Source organism: Sinocyclocheilus anshuiensis, unplaced genomic scaffold, assembly GCF_001515605.1.
Source record: "Sinocyclocheilus anshuiensis isolate Anshui unplaced genomic scaffold, SAMN03320099.WGS_v1.1 scaffold320, whole genome shotgun sequence".
Classification (NCBI taxonomy): domain Eukaryota; kingdom Metazoa; phylum Chordata; class Actinopteri; order Cypriniformes; family Cyprinidae; genus Sinocyclocheilus; species Sinocyclocheilus anshuiensis.
Window position 1 is genome coordinate 304083 of NW_015554092.1, and position 7853 is coordinate 311935.

A 7853-nucleotide genomic window follows, 5' to 3' on the forward strand; every position below is an offset into this window, starting at 1 on the left:
GCTCAGCTTCTGTGCACTTTCTAAAATCCACATTGTGGTCAGTGTGCACGCTAGGAATTTTGTGCACTTTCAAAAATCCTGTATGGTAAGGGTTACGCGCTGTAGCCTCGTTCCCTTTCTATCAGTTGGTTAGGCCCCGGTTTTCACCTTGGGCTCCACTCAACCTATGTCTCCCTGTTGGTTCATTACGGTATTTCTAATCCATATCTATGGTAAGTGCTCACGCTAGTTCTATGTGCACTTTCTAAGTCCATATTCATGGCAGGTGCACACACCAGCCTTTGTGCACCTTCTTAAAAGCCTTTATGGTAAGGGTGACGCGTTGTTGTCTCGTCCCCTTTCTCTGAGTTGGCTCTGGCCCCGGTTACCTTGGGCCCCACTCTCTGCATATTCACTTTCTAGACAGGGTGTTACTACTAAGTTTCCCTGGGTATCTTGAGATCCTCGGTAGCTAGTTCTTAGTGCAGGAGGTAGTCTCTGTTTTGACAGGCCAGGATATGGGGTTGTAAGTAGCCCTGATACTCTGCCTTATCCCCTTAAAGGAATCCTTGGTTATTTTTTGATTCCAGGCTTGACGTAGGTATACCGTTCCCCATAGCGACCCTTAGAGGACGCAGTTCGAAGTTCCCTCGGAAGGGAACGTCTCAGGTTACGTATGTAACCATGGTTCCCTGAGAAGGGAACGAGACACTGCGTCCTCTAGTCTCCTCGCCATGCTTCGGACATAGCTTCAGACGAAGAAGCGGATGACGTGTTCTACCGGCGCTCTTTTATACTGTGGACGCGCCGGTAGTGACGTCATAGGCTGTTGCTGGCCAATATCATTGTCGTGTTTAGATGTATGCTTCAGACACCGGTCACGCCGAAGGCGTTCCCCATAGTGACCCCTAGAGGACGCAGTGTCTCGTACCCTTCTCAGGGAACCATGGTTACATATGTAACCTGAGACGATTTCTATAAACTGTGTAGTCTTAAAAATGAAAATAAATTTTTTTGGTATGTTTCTTATATTCTGTATCTTGATTTTATGTTAAGTACATTTCTAACGCCACAACAAATCCCTTGTGTGTTTGTGCACACTTGGCCAATAAATATTTTTCTGATTTAGAAAATAGCCTAGAATAAATAATCAAAATAAAACAAATAATCAGACTGTAATAACGCTGGGTACACAGATTTTCTAATTAATCGGGATCTTGTTATGAACAATCCCAATATTGGTTTTTGACCTCTTTGTTTTACTTTATGCCTATTTTCAGGGATATTTACTTCTTTTGAACAACTTGACAAGAGTTGTGAATGTTTGCGAATCAGAATCAAAGTGAAATAAATCAGGAAATCTGCATCAATATCCAACCCTAGACTGGAGTCATGTTGTGTTTAATGCAATGATGGATAGATCAGTGATTCCAAACCATCTTCCATCTTGGAAACCACTAACCTAGACCTTGAAATCTATTTGTGGATTATGTAACTATAATAATATCTGTCAAATAAGTGACTTATAATAAAAAAACGAATGTCCATTGACATTCAGAAATAAAACTGTGTACTGTATAAATAGATTTCACACTGTAATTCAACACCTGGCCTGCCCTAGTTGTTTCTATACATTATTTTTATACCAGATGAAGGGAATGTACCACAAGTGTAATTTCTGTTCAAACACAGAAGATTATTTTATGAGCATATAGCATAACAGTTGTTCATCAGTAATAATGAATGATACAGTTTAAAGCCTATAATGACAGAGTATCATATATGACCCCTTTAAGTATCTGAGTTCATCTGCATCTATTGTGGGTTTGAGTGAAGAGCAATCTTATCCAGGACTTACCTGGATCACACATCGGGCAACACTCTCCATCAATTTCATATTCTGCATTATTGCATGCTGCCACACAAAGCACAATCTTCACGAAGAGGAGAGGAAGCAATTTTGATAGACTATAGAATATACACATATCTGGGAACTAAATAAATAATCTGCAGAGGTGGTCATTTTCATGGAGCTGAAAAAGAGATTTTGTGTTTGATGGCTTTCAGAAAAATAGACAGAAATAAATTGTGCCAGACACTTTTAAATCCATTTTACTAAAATGGATGGGCCTCAAAACTAAACACCAATTATGCATTGACTCATTATTTTATACATTAATACACCAGCAGGTGGCATGCCAACTCCTTAAGCTCCTTTATGCATTACAACTCCTTTATGCATTACAAAATGCATATATTTCATATTATACAACATATATTTAGGAAAGAAAGTTAAAGCATTCATTTTTTAATTAACATTTGAAGATGCTGAATAACTCCATTGACTACATCTTATCAAAAGACAAAACTACTCTAAATATAATCTAGTTAATTATAAGTGAGAGGAATACAAAGGAAATGTATTATATAAATACCAGATGGATCATACAGCAATCTCACATGGGTTTGCAGGTAAAACTCCCATATCTATACCAAACAGAAACGTGGGTGAGTGAAGTACTGTGAAGGTTTGAAAAAAGGTATTTATTTAAATCACACATAACTATAAAAACATCAAATGGTGCATGGTGCATAAGGGGAAGTCGTGGCCTAATGGTTAGAGAGTCGGACTCGTAACCCAAAGGTTGCGGGTTCGAGTCTCATACCGGCAGGGATTGTATGTGGGGGGAGTGAATGTATAGCGCTCTCTCCCACCGTCAATACCACGACTAGCAAGCAAGGCACCTAACCCCCAACTTCTCCCCGGGCACCGCAGCAAAAATGGCTGCCCACTGCTCCGGGTGTGTGTTCACTGCTGTGTGTGTGCACTTTGGATGGGTTAAAATGCAGAGCACTAATTCCAAGTATGGGTCACAGTATGGGTCACCACGTCAAAGACGTGCACTCTGATGTAAACAATGGCATGGCGGAGCGCGTGAGAGACGCTCTGAATGAAAGCACATTCACTCTCTGACAGCAGATGGCGCTGAAGAGCAGAAATGCAGCCGTTACCCCGGAAACAAAGCAGCTGAGCTACTTTCTGTTTCTGAAACGTATTTAAATGATTTAAACAGCCATTCAGATTTGTGTATTAGCTATGGTGTTCATCACAGCGCCAAATACTTAAATATTTAGAATAATAGGCTATTTATTTTAAATTTTTTGTTACATTTAAATCTGGACTAACATGCCCTAGATATTGTTTGAAAGTGTTTTGATTCTTTATTGTTCGGTCACACTTTACATTAGGGCTTCATTAGTTAACATTAGTTAATTCATTAGTTAATATAAACTGCCAATGAAAAATTATTCTGAACATTCATTAATCTCAGGTAATTCCAATATTTAATAACACATAGTTAAAATCAAAAGTTGCAACTGTGTTATTTAATGAGCTAACATGAACTAAGGGTTGTATTTTTTAGTTATTAAACATGTTACACTGTATTATGAAAACACTTTTTTGCAACAAAATTTCAATATCATGATTTATTTTTATTTATTTATCCTTTATTTTTCCAGGAAGGTCCCATTGAGATAAAATAAATCTCTTCTTCCAGGGAGTCCTGGCCAAGATGACCGTACAAAAAATTTAACATAAAATTTCACAAACATACACCTCACAAAACAAAATTACATATAACCAAAGCAAAAACAATAATCATAAATCGGTAAATTTAATTAAAACAACAACATGATTAATTTGCTAAACACTGCACTAATTTTTTTTAAATATTCAAAGAAGGAATTGTTTCTAATGGAGTTACAGTTTGAAATTCATTCCACAACCACGGAGCATAGTAAGAGAAAGCTGATTTTCCATGCTCTGAATGTATCCTGGGTATTTCTAATTGAATCCCATTCTATATTCTGATAATATTCTGATGAATTCCATTATATTCTGATAATACCGTATACCGCGATAAAAGCATTAGCAATTAATCGCAACATGAAATTTTGATACCAGCATATCCCTAATCTTAACATTACCTGGTAAATTAATGTAGCATATATGTTATCATTACCGTAACAGCAGGGGATTATTGGCATATAATAACAATGAGTTTCTCTTTTTTGATGGATCAACATTAAATACAGCCAGCAGCTGGTAAATGCGGTCGCTTTAATAATCCAATGATCCATCCCATTTATTTCAACAGTTTGTTCACTTGAGTAATACACTACTGTTTTCGATGATATTCGCCATGATATCATTGACATGAAGCGCCAGAAGCAGCGAAAGTGACCACGCGACGTGGCTCTATCACACAACACAGCTCGCAAGCACTGAATTGAGTTATTTCATGTGATCTTGTGCTTAAATGGTGTAAAATCGCTTGAATGTTTTAATTAGCAAGGCTTAAAAACATGTGCAAATTATTAATTTTTGTGAGGACACAGCATTATCATCAGTCATCTGTCCCGACTCCCGAGCGTCTTTCATACTGGCCTCTGGACATCGGACAGTCATTATTCTAGAAATCTGACCTGATAATGAACAAATATTTTAGCTTTGCTTGGCAGCATAGAGGAAAATGTATGCATTTATTTATAAATTTAACAGATTGTTAAACTAAAGTAAAAGTTGAAAGATTTCTTATCCTGTGGCTCCCTCTAGTGGACTGCAGTTGTCCTCTATAGGGGGCAATATTTGCTCAGCCAATGTAAGTCTATGCTAAATTTTTGATTATTGATAATTAATACGAAAACTGTAAGTTCAATCAGTTAGAAAAGATAAAACAACAAACTACAGATCCGGTCCAAGAATAATAAAACGTTTAAATAGTATAATATTTTTCTCAAGCCAACATAACTAGCTAATAACTTCACTAATGTTAGTGCGGTGGATCAATGAATGCGGGAGAAGGGGAGAGATAACTTAGATACTGTGTATGTGTGTGTCTGTGTACAGCAGTAAACTGAATACAGTGTTAAATATCTCCTTGTTTCAGATGATGAGAGAGATGAGAACTACTGGCCAGCCTTGTGGACTGAAAGTCAGGCTAGGGAATTAAAAACAGGCACTCTTAAATGTGTACTGAAAATTCCCAGCTGATCAAACCTGTGCTCCAGGGACCATATTCATATAACATCTAAGGATAAATGTAGCTCTTATCTGGCTGAGTGAGTTAGATGATTAACACTAAACACTAGAAAATCAGTCCAGTAAATGTCATTGGCTGTTAAAGTCTTGTGTTGCTTATAATAAATGTTGATAAAACATAAGCATAAGCAGAGGCTGGGAGGGAAAATCCCAGTATACTCACTACAAAAAACTAGACTACACCACTGTTTATAGCCGTAACCTTTGAGACACTACAGTTTCTAAGCATGCATATCACTGCTAAAAAGAAAAAAGAAACTCACAAAAATTGCAGGACAGTGTAGCTATAGACTTGTTTGCGACACATAACTCCCCCACTTTCAACAGAACACAGATTTCATTTCCTCCACAGGCCACAGAACTGGAACAACTTTCTCTTCTACTTTATTTTTTTTAATCCAGCATTTCTGCTAAATGAACTGATTTTAGATGACCTTTCAGATTTATTTAATTATAAACATTTTTATAATCCAAGGGCGTATAGAATTTAGTAGGAAGCTAGGACATGTCCCTACCAAAATCCAGTGATTACTAAATTGTCCCTAGCAATAATTTTGATCAAACAATTAAATATATGTAACCGCTGTTGTTGTAATTTCGTCCGCATCTTAAATAAGACAAACCGTTGACATTACCTGAGAAGTTAAAGTTAATACTAGGGATTCACCGAATGTTCGGCAACCGACATTCTGCCGAAAATAACAAAAAAAGCTCATGACATTTTTGGTGACATGATTAAACAGCAACCAGCGTAGAGTGAGAGGTGTGCACTCTTTATAATGCAGCAAACATGTGGGCAATGTGGAAACACTTAAAAGAGAAAGAGCAAAAACCATTACAAGCACCGACAGCGAGAGACTGTTTAGCACTGCATCTCATGTCTTCGATGAGAAGAGGAGGGTGTGGGTGTTTCTGGTTTCTGTATGATGATTGAAATTGCGAAATGGCCTTAAAGCCTCCGGTTTCAGCTCTGGTTAGTTCTCAACACATGCTAAAAAAAGTGTGCGTGGAACGGAGGAAGTGGAGCGGGGGAGGGGGAGGAGGGGAGACAGAACACACACAGCGTCGGGTTCAGACAGTTTCATTTCGCTCCCATCGACTTAAAAACACAAATAAATGCACAGCCATTTGCACTCTGCATCGAAAACATACGTATATATGAACGCTCTGTTGCACCTCTGAGTTGTAAAAACGGTTATAATCACCAAGTGAATGAATCGCGTTTGTGCCGAACTCTTATTACAAAGCAAAAACAAACACTCTTCTTTGATCCATGAACGTTTCTCTCAATTAATGTGCGCGATGTCATCTCACAGTCTGAAACGTCTGTCATAGCTAATCAACACATGCTGTTGTGAATAATTAAGCAACATGATAAGAACATGCAGTCTCATGAATAATTTAATAGACACCGACGCGTCATCGATGTACCATCGTCCTTTGCCACGTCACAAATTGTGACGTCAACACGATGAAGATTTTAAACCCGGAAGATGAAAATAGCGCAAAAAAATCTTAAAATTAACCAGTTTTCTCCAACAGTTAAAATAATCGGATGCTAACATTGTCTTCTATGATGTGCAACACAAACACTCTGCTAAAATCTAAAACACAGTAGTCTGGGGTTTCATGACCCTTTAAACAATTAGTAAATAAACTGCAGAATGTTATGTTTTCTAATGCACTCATGGATTGCATGCTCAGTAACATTTTTATGAATTTTTACAAGGCGTGGATGTGACAATGTGATAGTTGCAACAATCTGAATGAAAGCACATTCACTCTCTGACAGCAGATGGCGCTGAAGAGCAGAAATGCAGCCGTTACCCCGGAAACAAAGCAGCTGAGCTACTTTCTGTTTCTGAAACGTATTTAAATGATTTAAACAGCCATTCAGATTTGTGTATTAGCTATGGTGTTCATCACAGCGCCAAATACTTAAATATTTAGAATAATAGGCTATTTATTTTAAATTTTTTGTTACATTTAAATCTGGACTAACATGCCCTAGATATTGTTTGAAAGTGTTTTGATTCTTTATTGTTCGGTCACACTTTACATTAGGGCTTCATTAGTTAACATTAGTTAATTCATTAGTTAATATAAACTGCCAATGAAAAATTATTCTGAACATTCATTAATCTCAGGTAATTCCAATATTTAATAACACATAGTTAAAATCAAAAGTTGCAACTGTGTTATTTAATGAGCTAACATGAACTAAGGGTTGTATTTTTTAGTTATTAAACATTAAACATGTTATTATGAAAACACTTTTTTGCAACAAAATTTCAATATCATGATTTATTTTTATTTATTTTTTATTTATTTTTCCAGGAAGGTCCCATAGAGATAAAATAAATCTCTTCTTCCAGGGAGTCCTGGCCAAGATGACCGTACAAAAAATTTAACATAAAATTTCACAAACATACACCTCACAAAACAAAATTACATATAACCAAAGCAAAAACAATAATCATAAATCGGTAAATTTAATTAAAACAACAACATGATTAATTTGCTAAACACTGCACTAATTTTTTTTAAATATTCAAAGAAGGAATTGTTTCTAATGGAGTTACAGTTTGAAATTCATTCCACAACCACGGAGCATAGTAAGAGAAAGCTGATTTTCCATGCTCTGAATGTATCCTGGGTATTTCTAATTGAATCCCATTCTATATTCTGATAATATTCTGATGAATTCCATTATATTCTGATAATACCGTATACCGCGATAAAAGCATTAGCAATTAATCGCAACATGAAA

General features: G+C 36.7%; 1 long non-coding RNA gene across 3 annotated transcripts in view; it reads right to left on the minus strand.

Moving 5' to 3' along the window:
- LOC107669289 (uncharacterized) overlaps positions 1 to 7853 on the minus strand; it is a 46990-nt gene that overhangs the window by 5937 nt on the left and 33200 nt on the right. For 2 of the 3 annotated variants that reach the window (XR_001631970.1, XR_001631968.1), the window contains exons 2-3: positions 2415 to 2466; positions 1838 to 2012 (exon numbers count right to left, since the gene is read on the minus strand). This is a non-coding gene — a long non-coding RNA (uncharacterized LOC107669289). Of the gene's footprint in view, positions 1 to 1837; positions 2013 to 2414; positions 2555 to 7853 lie in introns of those variants that run through there. The other variant, XR_001631969.1, reaches the window with a different exon arrangement.